An 18,267-nucleotide genomic window follows, 5' to 3' on the forward strand; every position below is an offset into this window, starting at 1 on the left:
CCCCCCCCCCCCCCCCTTCTTTTTAACAATCTTGCAGCGCAAGAGGGGAAAGGGAAGGGGGTTAGCAAGAGGTCATACATTTCTTCTAACCCAAGTGTTTTTCCAGCAGGCAGGGGGTCCTGCTGGGGACAAAGACAAACCAGCCCCTTCGGCTGCCTGTTGGCTGCGAGTGCTGCACCTTCCGCTGCGGGTCCCCAGCGCAGGCGCGGGACGGGCGCGCTGCCCTCGCCGGAGCGTTTTGGGAAGGTGCATGATCCAGACACGCTTCCCACGAGAGGCAGCGGGCAGCAGCACCCGTCCCCGCGCCCCGGCACAGCCAAAACCTTGTGCAACCCTAGAAGAAAGGGTTTGGGCTTTCCCATTGAAATTGCTTTTCCTTCTTCCCCCGTAGCTAGAAACTTCCCTGGGCCCCATGGAGAGGATTTTGCTTGGCTGCACCACTCAGTTTGCAGCTGGGCAGAAGACCCCATCTGCAAGCAGGACCTGGCACGGAGTGTGGATCGCAGCACAGGCACAGCACCTGCTCCCTGCCCAGCTCCCCGGGTCGCGCTTGGGCACCCGGAGTGCCTGCACCCACCTCATGTCCCCCCACTTGTGCCCTTGGCCTGTTAGAGCAGCTCTGCTTCTTCCACTGGAAAGCTCCCAAAAAGGCTTCAAGCATGTCAGAGCACAGCTCGAAGTCTCCACTGGGAATTACAGGGAGCCCTGAGACTCAGAAGGCATGACAGGATGCCCAGAGCCCCACATCTGGACATGGCAGAGCCACCCTGGATGTGGCACCGCACCGTGCCACCCCCCTGACACAAAGCAGCCATAAACCAATGTGGCAGCTACCACTTTCAAAAATCCAGCTGCAAAAAAAGCCAGCTCGGCCACCGCCTCCAGAGCCACTAGCTACGCTGCCCGTTGGTCATGCCAACTGCCGACAGAGCCACGGAGGCAGCAGGAGACTCGCGAATGCACCAGAGAGGAACCAAAGGTGCAGATCCTGCGCTGCGTCACCTCCATTCCTTCGCAAACATCCACGTTTCCCCCCTTCCCCCAGCACACCCAGCCCTACTTGCTTTTGCACGTGCCACTGTGAGGCAGCTCTTGGCCCAGCCCAGCTCTGAGAGATGTCCTCTCCTCTTGTCCCCCCCAACTCCACCTCAATATTCAGCATTGTCCCCACTCCCTCTCTCTCAGCTCTTCAAACACACCATGTCCCTGTTAACTGCCCTTTCCAGGGTGCTTCAACATCAGCCGCTCAGTGGATACTTTTTTTTTTTTCCGCCAAGTAATATCGAAATGATATTTATTAAATTTGCTCTCTAAGTCCCTCAATCTGCTCCATAATACAGTGAATCTGCGAGGTGGTTTCACTGATCCCGCCTCAATGAGACCAGATTAACGCAGATGATCCCAGCTTTGTGGCTCCCTCATCCCAGGGAGGGTCAGAGGTTGTGCAGAAAAGGCAAAACCCGCTGGCAGCGCCGGTGTGGCCGAGCCAGAGGAAATCACGTGGCCTCTAAAAATGATTTCCGAGGTTAATTCCAGGTGGGAAGGAGAGAGCACTCAGTGTGGACACACAGCAACTTTTAAGTCTTCGGAAAACCTGTTTGGCTGTTTATTTCAGCTTCTCTTGCTCTTATCTCCCTCCTTAAGCGCATTGATTGCACCTGCCCCCGCCCCACTCCCCAGCAAGAAGCCCATTAAATCTAAAGTTAGCTCCAGAAAGGTTCATCGGATCCATTATCTTTGCATTCAGCTAAATTATGAAAATCATTAAGATAAGGAAGCATGGAGCCTATTAGTTTCCTGGAGAGGATGCTTTACATTTTTTTCCTTCTGCTTCCACATTTAATTACCTTAAGTTTCACAGTATTTAATTCCATTTATTAAACCTTTAAAACATAAAACCAAAATATCAACAACAAAACCCACTGCTGGTCGTCTTTAGGAAGGGCACAGAGCCAGGGCATGGAGCAGCATCTGCCCTCCCCATTCCCTTCCCCACTCAGGTTGTGGAGAAGCCCCGATCCTGCATGGACACTTGCTGCTGAGATGGAGCTGTGCTCACACGGGATGCATCCATGAATTAAAAAATTAAGGACACGTCCTGGGGTCCATGCAAAGGGAAAGGGAGCAGCGCCAGCCCAGGGCCATCCTGCGGGCTCCCCCGAGCCAGGCTGGTCCCCAAGGCAGCTGCTAGGAGCTTTGCTGCAACCCTGAGGGGATGACACAAAAAGCAGCGGGGTTGTGGGAACTCTGTTTTTTTTGTGTTTTTTTTTTTTCCTAAAATTGCAGGAGCACAGCTTAATCTTCAATGCCACCACACCCGGAAAGGCCCGGCGGGGACAGCACTCCCACAGGTACACACACAGGGATTCTTGCTCAGTTATTGGTGTTATTTTTTGGACAGATGCTATTTTAGGAAACTGATAGCAGCCTATGGAATCAGCAAAACCCCCACATGCTTCATGCAAGGTCAATCTGAAGCATTAGCGTCTCTCTGGCTGCATTTTGCTTTCCCAGAGATGCTATTTAGCAATCTTGGTTACTATTAGAGCAGCATCTAAAACTCCCTTATCCTGTAATGCCGAAGAAGCTGTAACCATCACACCAGGCTGTCTCTTTGACATCTAAACAGGACAGAGACCAAAGAGTAAAAACAAACCCAGAGACACAGGCAGGGAGGAGCTCAGCACAGGGTCACTCACCGTGCCACACGTGTAGGGGAAGGTGCCAAACCCAAGCCCAGCTGGTCCCCAAGCCCGGCTCACGGGTTGCAGATCCACGTCCCTGCGAGCACTCAATTACCTTCCCAAATACAGCGTATCTCTAAACACCCCCTTGCAGGAGATCTCAACATTCTGACAATTCATGGACCACTAAAACTTTTCCCGGGAAGCTGTGGACACTCATGGAGCCCCTTATGAGCTATACATAGACCTTATTCCCCAGCACTTGCAAGGCACAATTTGCAAACACCGCTGCCCTCAAGGCCTGTCTCATCACGCATCCAAACAGGGCCCCCATAACTCCAAGCAGTGCAGTTTCTTCCCATCGACATCTTTTACAGGTTTAAACCTCAAACTTGGCCTGCATTTTGCATTTGGTTTTTAAATCAGGAATCACTCTGGAAAAGTAGCACCAGGAAGAAAAAAAAACAAAACAAAAAACAACTTGCTAAAGTGTTCCCCAGCAGCATATCCACATACTTTAATATAAAAAAGCTGCTGTTAATTTAAAAAACAAATGTTTAAGCAATCAGGCATGTTTATTTAATTTGTCCTTTCTGTGCCAGGGAAGGCCCGAGCCGCTCGCAGTGCCTGCCACACGGTCTTATCAAGAGCATCCATGGCGACGTCCCCGCGAGTTGGGGTGGGAGCAGCTTGGAGCCCCAACACAACCCACACTTTGGAGGGGAGGTCGGCTCCTCCCAGCCCTCAAGAGATGGTCCCTTGGGGTCATCCAGCCTCAGACCCACCACCTTGAGATGAAAACAGACATCAAGAGCCTAAGGACAGGACTTCGGACTCAAGCCATTGCTTGCTTTCAGCACGAACCAGATCATCTCTCTGTTCCTCCAAGAGCAGTGAAATTCTAGTTCATTTCCCATCACTGCAGACTAACGTTTTTTCCATGAAAAAGGCCATGTATTGCTCTACTTATAAAGAAGGTGCAGGATGCAGAGACAGGTACAGAGGAACCTGGAGCCCCAAAACTAACCCAACTGGAAAGGGGCAGCTGCTGCCTCGCCACGGTGAGACATCACTGACCACAGGTCCTTTCCACCCATGGGCTCCCAGCAGCTTAAAAATACAACCTGCACTCTCTTGAAGTGCTCTGAACACAGATAAACTCTCAGTTTAAATATTCATTGGTGCCACGACAGGACCCACGAGCCATCCAGTAAGTGGGCTGGGAGTTTCAGCCACCATCATGGAGCACCTTCAGCTCAAGGGCCACTTTGTGCCATCTGACGGCCACATTCCCCAGTTAACGCCAGCCATGGAGCCCACATCTCTTACAGCAAACAGTAAACTCCGAAGGGACTTTCCCCCCCTCTTTCCCAAAGCCTCACCAGCAGCGAGGTAAACCCAGATCTGCTCTCCACAGCCACCCACAAGCTGGGGCAGCCTACAAAGGTTCATTAGCAGGAGGAGCTGCATTCCGCTGGCTTTGAACGTGAAAGCAGCCCAAAGGGGGGTATTTTGTGGGGGAGGAGAATATTCACCACAAAAAAACCCCAAAACATGGAGCAGCAAATACTGCCTTCAGCCTCCCTGATGCCAAAAGGACTTCTACGGACAAGGTTAAGGACAGACCATTACCCAAACTTGGGGGCAGAAAGGTTTTTCTTCTCAAGTCATCTCTCAAGAAGCCTCTGTCCACTCAAGCTGCAGGATATGAGCGTTCACCTGCTCAGCTTTCCCTCTGGCCTCCACAGCGGCATATTTGGGGTTGGCTCTTACACTCATGGCTCTTTAACCTGATGTTTACATCATTAATATTCCACCAAGGCAATGCAAGACACACACAGTACTCAACCAGTAAATAAACAGCCCCATTTCCCTGCTGGACAAACTCTCCATCTCTCTTGATGTGAGCTCCTGCACCGTTATCATCTTTGGCATGAAATACCCCTGAAATAAATTGGCCAGGAGGAAAGCTTCAAGGAAACCCAACAGCAGCAGCTGGATGGCAGCCCCCCAAAACTGCAATGAGCTGTGGATGTCCCTACTGCAAGGCTGTAGAGAGAGTATTTTGGATGCTACTGAACGGAGATAACACACTGGGTGCCCATGGGGGTTTGCCCTGCAGTGACGAGACCCAGAAATGAGAATGCTCCTTCATCCTTTCTACACCATTAGGAGGAGGAGGATGCTCCCATGGTGCAGTGTTTTATTCTCAATGTCAGAAACCTATAGTTTTTTTTGGTCAACCTTTGAAGGGCAAACATAGAGTAGCCAATAGCCCTAAGGAGCCAGGTAATGTTGGCTGCGTCTTTGAGCAAGTTATCAGTAGCCCAAGGAAAGTTTGGCCTTCTGAAGTTCATAGTTGTTTTGTGAAAACCTCATGAATTCACAATGAGGTGAGTCCCGAGCTCATGACGAAGGATAGCTCTGCGTGTGCCCATTTCACAGATGAGAACGTTCAGGAATGAACTGGAAAACCAACATTGCTACAATCTGCAGAAAAGCAGGGAACGGAGCCTGCTCCTGATCATCCGTCCTCCAACAACCACCTCCGCATGTGGTGGTCTCCACCAGGCACACACTAGGAGCAGTTTCCTCTGAAAAGCCTCAAATTCACCAAGAAATGGGCAACAACCACAGGACAGCAACTCCACGGATAATCTAGATTTCTGGTCGAATCCAAAACACCTAAAAGGACGCCGTTCTCAGAGCACAGGCAAGTCCCCAGAGAGGTTGGAGTGCCCCGTGCCACTCTTCCCAACGCTGGAAAAGCTCACATCAGATTGCAAATCGGTATCTCCTTTCCCACCACGGCACCTTCAGGATCAGCAACGCCTTGGAGAGGGAGCGGGACTGCAGGACTGTGAGTGAGCCCGTCATAAGCAGGAACTCAATTTTGCCCATCATTATCGTTGGCTTTAACAAATAGCTTCTGGGGATGGCAGGTACTTTATTAATTTTTCCCCTGTGCAGCATGCAGGATGATTGAAGAAATCACTGGCCTGTTGATTTGTTTGCCTCCCTGGCCCAAAATAACTAGCTATTTATTTTTAAACAGCAGGATGCATCAAATCCTCAAGTCGAGGCAATGGAGCTGGGAGGATGTGCCACACACATGGCACGGGTGCCTGGGCAGAGGGTTTCAGACCCTTTCTTCATGTTGGGAAAAAGCCAGGTCCAAGTCTCCCACTTGCACTTCAGACAGACAAACTGAATAAAGGGATTTTCCGCTCCATTGGGTTTCTTCTGGCAGCCACATTCCTGGTGATGCTGCTGGATTCGTTGCCCACTGTGCCTGAGCTCTGGTCTGTGTGAAGCCCAGGGAGGGTTTTGGGCACCTCAGCCTCAAATGCAGCCCCTGGCCTTCGCTCAGGGTGGGGGTGGATCTCGTGGGTGATGTTAGGACAGAAAAACCTGCAATGAGCACACTGGAAACCAAACAACCTTGGAAGGTGCTTCTCCCTCTAACAGTTCTCTTGCAAAAGCAAAGCCACGGGAGATACCAGGCACAGGCTTGTTGTGCTGCAGCACCTTGCTGAGTCCTCCAACACCCTTCTAACACCTCAGCAAGACGTTTGCCACATCCCTGAGCCCTTCTGGAGCTCTCTGAGGTCAGCAGTGAGCTGGGGCCAGCTCAGGTACCCACATCCCCACTGCAAATGGAGCTCCTCTCCTGGCCAAGCGGCCGCAGTTGCTCATACAGGAGATTCAGCGTTTGTGTTTTGTCCTCCCATGGGATTGCTCTGGGCGCACGGGAAATGCCCAAAGCAGCAGCTGATGCACAAGGACTCTGAGACTGAAAAACAGGTTAATCAGCCCTCATGAGGAAACGCCACTGCTGTCAGCCAGGTGTTTTGGGGGTGATCTCCGGGTGGGGCTGCGCAGGCAAGAGGGAGCATCCAATCCAATGACATCCGCAGGACAGGATGTCCCCTCCACAGCTCTGCTTCGTAAAGACACTCCTGAGGTTCAGGGGAAGGAGCTTCTCAAGTCACACAACCCCAGCAGAAGTTACACAAGGCAGCTTCGATATCCCCATCCTGTAGGCCCCTACAGATGACCTTTTTTGTGTGTTTTTTTAAGCACCATCTCCATTCTTTGTGGTTACTGAGAGTGTTTTCCATATGAGCAGCGCTGGAGAGTCTTCCAGAGCCTGCAGCCATCCCACACTGGAGCCTGCTGAGCAGCCAAGTGAGACCTGCAAAACCCCAACGCAGGCTGCGAGCTGACACAAGGACCACGTGGGCAGGAAGGGATCTGCCAAGGACTTAGAACCACTGTTGGGGAAAAGCAAAGCTGAGAAAGATGGTGCAGATGGAGGGGGCTGCAGCAGCAACGTGCCACGGCCGAGGGGACGCAGGGGCTGAGAGCGAGAACAGCCAGCTCCAGTGCTGCCAGCATCGCCAGGCTGGTGCAGGGTCCCCAAAGTCCCAAGGCAGTGGTGGCTGGCTCCCCCCCACACACCCTCCCATCTGCTTCACGGAGAGCCATTTTTTTTTCTTTCGTAAAAAAGAAGGAAAGGAAGTGACTTTGCAATTCTCCAGGGACCCAGGACTCCTCGAGCCCATCCCCAGAGCAGGGTTAAACTGCATTAAGTCCAAACAGAGCCCGAAAGCAGAGGAAATGACCTCTCCCTCCACACACGCTTCCTCCCACTCCCCGGGGAGAGCAGAAGGGACCCCAGGGTGCATCTTCCACCTGCCACACACACGCAGCGCACACAAGCCACACGCAGCATGCTCCCTAAAAGCAGGTCCCGTGCAATTGTACCCTGCACGTCGAGTCATGCCCGGGCCAGTGCCTGCCTCCCCCCCCGCGACCAAGGCCTGTGCTCGGTGCAAACACGACGGGCTCGTGCCCAGGGCCGTGCACGCCGAGCCTGGCAGTGACACGCACCCGCAGGCAGCGCAGCCCTGTCCAAACAGGCCCGGGTGTGGGCTGCAGTCTGCGTGGTGCAGGCAATGGCACTGATCTTGTTTTGCCACCGTAGCGTACTGGGGTAATCCAGCACATGGCAGCATCACCTAATGGATGGAGGCAGGTAAAGACTCTGCTTTCCTGGCTTGGGAGAGAGAAACAGCGATTTCCACCTCGACCAGGCTGGGCTGCAGCACCAGTAGCTCAGCTGTCCCACTCCTGATGCAAAGACCCATCTCTTCCAGAAAGACCTCCAGAAATGTGCAGCAAATATTACACATAACTCCCTCCTCCTCCCCACGTCCCAGCCACGCTTTCCCTCCTGTTCCCACCCTGTCCATCAGCCGCCGGCTGCAGAGGGGCCCTGCCAGCTGACAGGTGAAGCTTCAGGTTAACAAATCCAATTTGTCGGACACAAAAAGCCAAAGCATTTCATTTCTGCTGGTTTTTTCTTTATGAAATTGCTCAGACATTCAAGACGTGAAATGTCACCGTGTCACTTGGTGGCAGCTGAGGGCACGAAGCTGGAAAGGTCAGAAGCTCTCCGAGAGCTACCCCTGCTCAGCTTGAAGGGAAGGGGGACAGGGCAACGTCAGCCCGTGCTTTCCCCACCTACAAGCCCAGTGCTCCCAGTCCCACGAGCTCTCAGCAGAGCACAGAGGGATGTTAATGACCAGAGTTGGAGCACAAGCACCCACTCGTGACTGCAAACAAGCCCCTTTCGCTCTCCTTGGTGCCAAAACCCTCCATCACACTCCTCTCAACTGATGGTCCAGCTGGAACCATCGCATTTCCCTGAGCTTCCCCAGCTCGCTCTGAGCACCACAGGGAACAGAGGGCTCGTTCTGCTCCTGCGCTCATCCAAGGCAAAAAAAACACAGGCACGATGCTTAGCTAAGCCCTCGCATCACCAACAAGCATGATGGCAGATCTGCCCCAACAGCCGAGAAAGAGCCACGCTGCTGGCTGCCCCACAACAGAGCGGAAAATCCACTGCAAATCTCTCCCCAGAGAAGGGCAGGAGTTCATACCCCTGAAGGGTTTGGTTGTAGGACAAGGCTTGCCCAGAGCCCCAGCAATGCCCCAGGCAGCTGCTTCTACCCAGTGGAGCCAGAGCCTGGTTCCCAGGTGCCTCACAGCCCCCGGGATGCTGCTGCTCCATTTTACTGCTGCCAGTAGAAGCAACAGTGAACAAACCCAAAGGGATTTTCCTAGGACTACTTAGGGCATCTTGCCATTGGGATAGGACACAGAAGCAGAGCCCATCCGTGTCCCCCCAGGAAAGCTCTGGCATGTGCCAGTGAACCACACAACGACCACCATTGCTTCCCCCAAGCTGGGTCTCAGAGCAGGGATGTGGGAAGGGTTTCTGCTGCGTTATCCTGCAAGCGATGCGCAGCGCACCCCGTCCCCAAACCAGAGGGACCCAAAAGCTGCGTCAGCACAGCAGGAGCCAGTTGCAGAGGCCACAGGCTGTGTTCCCCACCGGGTCACACTGTGGGGAAGAGAGCAAGTGCTGCAGCTCCCAGGCACCCCTCCAGCTGGGAGGAAACCTGAGACCTCCCCAGTGGGTGAATTTACTGCTGGGAACATACAGTTACAGACTGGCCGATACCAGCCGTGAGGCAGAACAGGACACCCCGCGGCACGGCGCCCAGCTATGCAAGTTATGAAAGCTCCTGAAACAAAACCGGTTGGTGTCTGTCCCCAGGGCCAGAGCCACAGAACCCACCGCCAGCAGCTTCGACACAGACACTGCTCCAGTTGCGTGTTTAATTGCAGGAGGCTGGGGAGAAGATGAGCTGCTGCAGGTTTCTGTGCATCAGCCCCAGCCTTATGTCAGGCATGTTGCTGCCCCAAAAGGCATCTCTGCTCACCCGCACTCACGGGGGTTCAACAGCTGCGGTCAGCTGCGGCATCTCCCATCCCTCTCACCAGGCCGCGGGATGCTGCACTGTTGATCAAAGTCTCAGGCTCAGTGCAATGCCTGAAGAGCAGCATAGTGATGCAATGCAGGAACGCAGGAGCCCACGCGGGGATTTCACAGTCCTGTCCCAAAATGTCAAACTCCCATCCCAGAGCGCAGCAGGTACAGGTGGGAGATCAAAAGCTGCTTCTCACGCTGCCCTACCACATTCTCCAGATGATTCCTGGTGCCAGCAGCAGGGACAGCTGGCTTCTCTGCTCAAGAAGATGCGGAGCAGGGGTTTTTGTCCAGTTTACCTCCATGGCACATGAGAAAAATCAACCAAGAGAAGCAATGCCAGGAGAAGCCCGATCCAGGCAGCAGTGGGCAGCCAGAACCCAGGAGTGGAGAACAGGGAGACACGACTTTGGTGAAGCCTGGCTAAGCAGCAGCTGCCCCGTGGCCAGTGCTGCAGCACTCGTGGAGGTGAGACGGAGCCTGGACTCTCCCGTGGCAGCAGGGAGCTCCCACTCCCACGGCACAGGGCTCCACCACAGCTTCCACGCACCCTCCTGGGAGGGGGCGGCCACGGCACGGAGCCCCGCCAGGAAAGTGGCACAGCCGGAGAGGGGGCAGCTGGCATGGAGTCGAGCAGGGGGACTACCGGCCCCCTCCGCCACCGAGCCACACAGGCTGTTCCCGCACCCGGCGTCATCCCCCATGCACCCGTCTGCTGCCGCCCGCTCTCACCGCCTCATCCCATCCTGCCTGCCCCAGAGCCTCCCCAAAGCAGGAAAACCATCCCCGGAGTGGTGCTGCTTGGCAGCGAGGTGGGTTTTCCCAGCTCTTGCCCAAAGCACACGTTGAGAGACCTGACAGCAAGCAAGCGCACACTCACGGCATCAGCCAACTGCAAGCACAAGCGTGCCAAAGGCCCATGCTGTTCCGCTCCTGCACGAGAAGCCAAGAGATGAATGTACAGACAGAAAGGGACGGACAGACAGGACTCCATCCGATGCCACCACTTGCAGCACTGCCTTATCAGAGGGCACCGAGAAAGCAGTACAGCCGTGTTGTGACTTAACCCCAAGTCTGGCAGTTATTTATGTTAGAAAGATTTCAGGATATGGGGGTTATTCCCTCCTAAAAGACTAATCAGAAAAGATGTGGTTTTAAAATAAAGTGACTTTTGAAGAACAATCCAAGTTGAAAGTCTTGCTTGAATCTTATTCTGAAGATTAAAGCACAGAGCTGAGCATTCTGGGGACCCACCATGAATCTGGCGTCACAAGCTTCTCTGAAACTTCCTAGAAAAGCCTTCGATTGAGTCACCTGTAAACGCTCCTCCGGAGAAGGTTTATAGGGCTGGGAGGAGAGCAAGGCTCTCTGGGACCAACAGCACCTGAGACACAGCCAGCCAGCCCCTGCCTCGAGAACATCTGTCCTGCAGCAGTCAGAACAGAGGATGAAAAATGTAGGCACAGACAGGTATAGGACTCGCTCAAGATGCTGGAGAAAGTCAAGGGTAAGCCAAGAACAAAGCATGGGGCTGGGAGATCCAGTTACGAGACAATGCAGCCTAAGTACAGCCCAGCTCTGGGTGGTTTTTAAGAGCAAAATACAAGCCTACGTGCTCCGTGGGCTGGGGACAGTGGCTCTGGGGCACAGACCCCTCCGGGGCATCCCTCTGCCTTGCTGCAGAGTGTTTTGCAGAAGGGCTCTGGGTAAGAGCTGAAGCACTTCTCCCCCAGCTTCCCACCTCCTCAGCACGCTCGGCGCAGGCTGCGCCGGCAGCACGCAGCACTCAGGTGCACGACAAGCTCACCCCTTTGAGGAGGTACCTGATCACAGCGCAGACGTGACCTGTCTGCTCCTGCCACTTCACCAGTCCTGTTCCCCAGCTCCCCTAGACACGCAGCAGAGACCCAAACCGTGTCACCCTCCTCGATGAGGGGGGACAGTCCAGTAACTACAGCACGGGATGAGGTGGAATGTCAGGGGGTGATGTCCCTGGAGGGTCCTCACCCGCAGCTCCGTGCACACACCTAGATGAGGAAGACCCCTGGCAGCTGCAGGTGTGTTTACCTCTGGGCACAAAAACTGCATCTCCTATCTTCATCCCTTCCTTGCTGCTCCTCACCCAGCCCAAAATCCAGCTCCTTGCCAGCCCTTGCATGCTGCAGGCCTATGGCACCCATCTGGGCACCCACTGAGCCCCCACAACCCACACAACACACTCCCCAAGGCAGCCGGGATGAAGAGCTGCAAGAGCCATTAAATATTTTATGCACCTTCCTCTCTTATTTCTAAGAAACATTTCAGTTCCCTTCCACCTCCCTACATATCTCTCTTTTCAGAGCAGCCTTACACCTATTTTTGGGAGGTCAGGACATCTTGGGGCTGCTGGATGGGTGCTGTCCCCCGTGTCACTTCCAACGGGAGGAGGAGCAAAGAGATGCTTGTGCTGCCCTGCCAGGGCAGCTGCTCAGCCGAGGGATTTTCAAGCTGCTTTGCAGAAGGAGAGATGGATGGATAAAGCCTTGAAGCTGTAGTCCCGCTGCCTGCGGCTCGGGAGCAGATGCTGAGAGCACCGGAGGTCTGTGGTTGCTCTCAGAACCCAGACAGCCTCACTGGGATCCCCTTACGGGACCACCAGCAAAGGCTTTAGGGCACATAGTCCGTGAGCAGCCCCAGGGGTCAAAAACATCATCAGTGCTCCCACCTCGCAGCACCAACCAGGCTTCTGCAGGTCAGACTACTAAAAATTGAGGACAGGGCTGCAGGTGGCTGGAGTTTTCTTCTCGTTCCTCCCCGAGGAAGTGGGATAACGTCAGAAGGACACACAGTGACAATGGCTCATCCTCAGACCTTGCCGCCACCTCCTGCCCTGTGTCCAGCTCTGCTCAGAGAATGACAGCAGGTTCATCCTCAGCTTTTGAGGGTGCCAAGTTGTGCTTTGAGTTCCTGGAAAAAATCAAATCTTCTTATCAGCATGGTGCAACAAGTCCTTCCAGGAAAGAATTAGCAGGGAACTTGCTCGGCTGCCCTCCTCAGGCTCTGAGCAAGTCTCAAAGCAGGGCCATCGGGCAGTGTTCAGCAATTCCAAATTCAGGGGAACTTTCCTCCTCCTGACAAGTTTTGCAGCAGGACAGAAATAGGCTGCGAGTCTCAGGGCCTAGACACCAGAGAGGAACAGAGGTGACAGGAAATCCCAAACCAGAGGAGAATTCAGCTTGTTCTGGGTCAAATGCAGAGCAGGAAGCAGAGGCACCAGCAGAGGTGCAGGGAGAGGAAAGCCCTTTCCAGAAGAGCAGCCCAAGAGGTCAAGTCCATACAAGGCTTCTGGGCATTCACACTTCAATTCTGATGCCAAAGGTTGAAGCCCCAGAAATGATCAGGAGCTGGCTCCCAAAAACCTCTGGGGTCTTGCCCAAAAGGGGCTCAGAGGACGATTAGCCAATGTCTCTCTGAAGCGGAGCAGTCCCGACGGCCACCAGCTCCCACCACTGCTCAGATGAAAAAAATAAAAATAAAAATCCATCCTGGGCACAACGGATGTCACCTTCAGTTTGGAGCGGGGAGCTGAGCTGAGCCAGGACACATGGATCCATGCAGCCATGCCAGATGGGGAGGGCAGAGGCACAGCTCCGGCAGGCAGAGCCCTCCGTGAAACAGCAGCAGCCCTTCCTTGGCAGCAGAAGCAATTAAGAGAGGAACGAGACGAGCAGCACTTTGATGGATGCTCCCCAGCTGCCGGCAGCACAGGGACGCAGAGGCCACCGCGCCGGGCGGGGAGCTGAGGCCATCGTGGCCAAGCTGCGTGACAGGGGGGCTGGGAAGGAGGGGAGCAGCACTGCTCGGGCCCCGAGCCCCCCAGATCAGCCCACAATCATCGCACAGAGCCTGCTGATGCTGAACCGCTCCCAGGACTGGTGCCGGGTCCTCCACGCTCCTGTACTTGCTCAGGACGCCACGGGGAGAAGAGTAAAATGGCCCATCTGGCCTGTACGCGGCACATGCTTTGCCACACGCAGGGCCATCCCCACCCCGGCACCCCAGGAGAGCCGGTGTAGAGCTGCAGCCCCTTCTGCCAAAATCCAGCCAGGGCAGCAGCAGGGATTTACCCCTCGCAGGGCGGAAGAGGCACGGTGGGGGTTAAGCTGCACTGGGGTGCTGCCCTAAACCCCCAGCCACAGGCAGAGAGCAGACAGGACAGGGGCTGCATTCAGGGGTCCCTTCAGAAATCCCTGGGCAAGAAAACACTTTGGGGTTCTAACAGGGACACCAGGTTACATCCAAACTGCCACCATTTTAGAGCCCTGAACAGAAACAGCCACATACAAATACCACCAATATACCTGGGAAAAAGAGATTTGTTTCTTGCTTTATTTATCAGCCAGGCAAGCGACTCTCCATGCACAGACAGGGGTGGGAGAGCAGGAATACATCCCCAAGACACCCTCTCCTGGCTCCAAAAATGTATTCACTATCCCCAGGCGGCTTCTGGCAGGGTGGAGAGATCACTCTCCGATTAGAGATGTTTATCGGTAAGCTATAATGAAGGTGGGACACTGACACTGTGATGAATATTATATTTCAGGAAAATTTAAATGAAATGATCCATCATGCCCAGCAGAAGATCAGCAACACCTTCTGGCAAGCACCCGCACCAAACGGAGCGGCTCCGCGACTGAGGCTCCGCTTCGGAGACCTGCAGTCACCTTGCCTCGCTGCTCCAGACGAAAAACAGCAGCAACAGATAAAGAAAAGCACTTCATATTTCCAAGGGCACATAGTGAAGCAGCAACACTAACCGGCTCGCTCGCAAGACAGCTGCAGCCTTCTCCAGCACGGCAGCGAGACATCCCCCTTGCACAGGCTCCGCCGAGCATCGGGACAACCCACGTTTCATCTACTCGAGCGAGTTCAGGTCCTGGCGTTCAGCACATCCAGAAATAGAGTGCCCTCGGAAACAGGACGGCGTTCGTGCAGGATGCAGAGGGGAAGGGTTATGGAGCGGCTTTTCCCTTAAGTGAAATATTGCCACCGGCTCAATGGAAGCAGGAGGTTCGTCCCTCCTGGGAGGAAGCTATCAGAAACCACTCTCCCTCCGAGCGTGGCTAGCCCATGTTTTGCTACCTGTTGCATTTTGCAATTGGGCAGAACGTTGGCAGAACGCAAAACGACATGAGAAAGCAAGAGCGGGTGCAGCGGCGCGCAGGGCAGAGACACCAGAAACACTACAAGCTGCTGCAATCCAGACACGAATGCATTACACATTCATCTGAATTTTAAATACAGAGCATTATGACTGGCATCCTCACAACTGCCACAGCAGCCTCGGCACTACAGCTTTTATGGTAATTCTCAGGGAGTTACCCACAAGGCACTGCAGAGATTTTCTTGGCAGCCATCCTAAACTAATTTTTATAGGTTAGTGTACAGTTATACATAAACGTTTAAGAAAAATAAAATGGCGACTCGGAGGGAAGGAGCCAACTGGGAGGTTCCTGCATCACTTTGCTCGTGGCACATGTTTGTCCAGTGCAAAATGTCACATGGCCAAGGTCTGTGCCACCGCTGGCCACCCCACGCCGGGGACTGTGGAACAGAAACACCAGTTGCTTGATGAACTGGTTTGCACTGGGCAAACCCTGTGCATCGTCCACCACGATACCCAGTCCTCTGCACTGCTCCTGCACCAGCACCCCTCTGCCCTTGGCAGGGTGTTCAGCTCAGCCAGGTCACGCCGAGGCAGGAGACGGCACCGCCACCACCTGCCCACTCCCGGGTGGCCCCCGGGTGCCTGCCTGCAGGTGTGGGTGCTGGGCTGCGGCACTCAGCCCCCGGCCTCCCCTTCTCCCAGCTTGCCCAGGGCAGGTCAGACCCCTCCAGCTGCCTGGAGGGGACAGGAGCAATCCCAGGGGACAATTTGTTGGTGGAAACCACAAGCATCCTGAGAAACACCTCTGATGTGCTTTGACACCAAATCCTGCCTGTCACGGGCCACCCCTCCATCCCAGGCACGTCCTCTCCGGTGAGAAGGAAAGGACGGTTTGGCCCCCACCTCGGAGCTGCCAGCAGGACACAGCCCTGCCCATCACCTTTGCTTTTCACATATCCTGAGCCGCCCCGGTCGGGGGTGACACGGGAACTTCACGTGGCGACTGGAAACTGCTGCTCAGCTTCCAACTACCCTTTGCAGCCGACGGAGGGAAAGTCGAAGCCGCTGCCAGCGAGTGACAGCAACACGGTAAACAAAGGAAAGAAGCAGCAGGAGGGAAACCTTGATCAGTGCAAAGCCAGAAGCAGCACCCATCTACGTTTCACAGGTACCAGAGCAAACACTCGATGATGTAAGAGCTGATAATTGGTTTTAAAAAAAATGAATCCTCAATTCCTGCCGATTTTGCGTGCATGCACACACATGTGAATTTGCAGCACAGCAAGCAGTCAGTCTGTCCACCTCTGCTGTCTTCACAAAAGCAAAATGGAGGGATGCATGATCAAGACTTTTAAGGAAAGAACCTTTCACATTTAAACCATCTGTAGAATTACTCGCAACACTGATGTGGATGCAGGGACACCACAAAGAAGAAAACAATTAAGCAACGGCTCAGAGGGAGAGATGGTGAGATATAAGCCAAGCACCACAGAGACAACATACTGAATTTCAGACAGCTGCTATTTTCCCCGAGATGGGATTATTGCACTTTGAGAAGCCACGCAGAAGCCAGCACACCGTGCCCTCCCTCTCCCTCCTGCTATTTGCGACCCCAGCTCGGTGGCTGCAAGCAAAGGGGATCGAGAGCACTTTGCCTCCCGTCTTGTGCCTTCTGCACCCAGAGCACGTGGTTACCCCACATAACCCCGCATCGCATCACGTGTCAACTGCCCACAGAGTTGAAAGGGGGGAAAAAAACCACCCTGAAAGCACCATTATGTAAAAATAGGGCATTTCTGAAGTTAGGACCTGGTGTATCTCAATTCATCCCTCAATCAGGCATGTGAATCCACCACCTCCCAGGAACACAGCAGCAAGCACCTCAGAGAGCAAATCGTTCCTAAAGTCTGAGCAGACCAGCTTACCTGTTGTGCTCTTCGACTGGCTACCTAGGGGAGACTTGACACTCAGAAGCAGGACACCAGATGCCTTCCCACAGCCACGGCCCTGCAGACCACATCTGAGATGCCCCAAGACTGACGCGGAGAGACGGCAGCAGGAAAGGCAGGGCCACAGGCACAGCACTCCCCACGTAGGCTCACATGCAAATCCTTTGCTACTCAAACCTCAATGGGCTTAAAATCCCCTCGGAGAGAGACACCCTTGTGGCAAAGCACCCACAGGACCCACCACATGCTGCAAATCCATGGCTGCAGCTGCACCAGCCATGATCCGGGTCTCCTACCTGCAGCCGTGCTGCCCGCGTGCTCCCACCCACCTCCCAGATCACACCACTAAAAGCCGCTCGACGTTCAGGTTTTCTCCTCCATTAGGATGTCCCCAGGAAGGTGAGGGCATCCCACTTGCTTGAGAGGTCCCAGCCAAACTGCAATCCTCTGGTCTGATGTAAACCAGCACCATATAGAGCAATCACCTACAAAAGGAGGCTGTAAACAAGTGATTCAGCTGCTGCTTTGCAAAAACAGCCCCAACACCACAGCAGAATGAGACCTCAAGGAGCTGGGCAGAAACAGCCACAGGCTTCCAAACCTAAACCATCCCACAGCTCTGATTTAATCTGATTTATGCAAACGTTAAACCAATTTAGGTGTGCACATTGTATGAGTCGCCTGGCCCACTTTAATTTGATAGGTTTTTAAACCTGTTTAGACAAACTGAGATCTGCTTTCTAATCTAGAGCAGCTCTTAATTGTGCAAATGTTGCCAAGGAACTAGAGCATGGATGTTACAAGAGATGCTATTTGTATGACAACGCTCAAACTGCAACGCTCCGAGCTACAATAACGCATGGAAGAGGGCAATGCTGAGCACCACGTCTCTGCGCTGGCCACGTCCGTGCAGCAGAGCTCCAGAATTCCTCCAAAGCTTTCCAAAGCCAAGATGCACAAGCCCAGGTGAGTCCCAAATAGCCCAGGGCCACAGCAGGCAGGCTGGCTGCACTAGGATACAGTAAAGTCTGGCTTTTCTGGGATAGAAAACCCCAATGGGGCCAGCAAGTCCCAGGTGTAGGGTGAAATCCCAGTGTTGGGTCCTGGTGTGTGCCCCACTCCCATGAGCTGGGCTGTGGTCACCCTCATCATCACCCCTTTGTCTCCAGAGACGAAGCAGAGCATCCCTAAATGCCTCTGAAGATCTGCACCTCCTTTTAAAAGCTCCAGGGTGTGCTGCTCACAGGCATGCGGGGGAGCCACGCTCCTGCCCGCCAGAGCTGGTGGGAGGACGGGAGCCAAGAAGCTTCATAGATTTTTAAAAAAATAAATAAAGTTTAAAGAAACTCACACCTCCCAACCAGCTTCTTATCAAGTGATGTCAAGAGGGCAACGCAGACTGAAAATTACTTTTTTGGTTGATGCTGGGACTGAACTGGGACACAACCATCTGGGTACAGGACACGCAGGGCTGCAAAGGCTTGTTCAGATGAGCAGCAGTTCTTGCAATGGAAAAGCCAAACTCGACAAATTACTATGCCAAGACAATGATACCCAAGTTAGAAAAAAAAAAAACCCTCCAAGAGAATTATGTTGGATCAGACCCAGAAGTCTGGAGGGTTTACAGTTGAAGGATGAAGGGGGGGGGGG

The 18,267-nt window shown here is 53.9% G+C and overlaps 1 protein-coding gene across 20 annotated transcripts in view; it reads right to left on the reverse strand.

The window, feature by feature from the left end:
• PTPRS (protein tyrosine phosphatase, receptor type S) overlaps nt 1-18,267 on the reverse strand; it is a 152,324-nt gene that overhangs the window by 133,399 nt on the left and 658 nt on the right. The gene's annotated exons all lie outside the window — the stretch shown is intronic.

Source organism: Athene cunicularia (genome assembly GCF_003259725.1).
Source record: "Athene cunicularia isolate RWA chromosome 28 unlocalized genomic scaffold, athCun1 chr28_part1, whole genome shotgun sequence".
Taxonomy (NCBI): domain Eukaryota; kingdom Metazoa; phylum Chordata; class Aves; order Strigiformes; family Strigidae; genus Athene; species Athene cunicularia.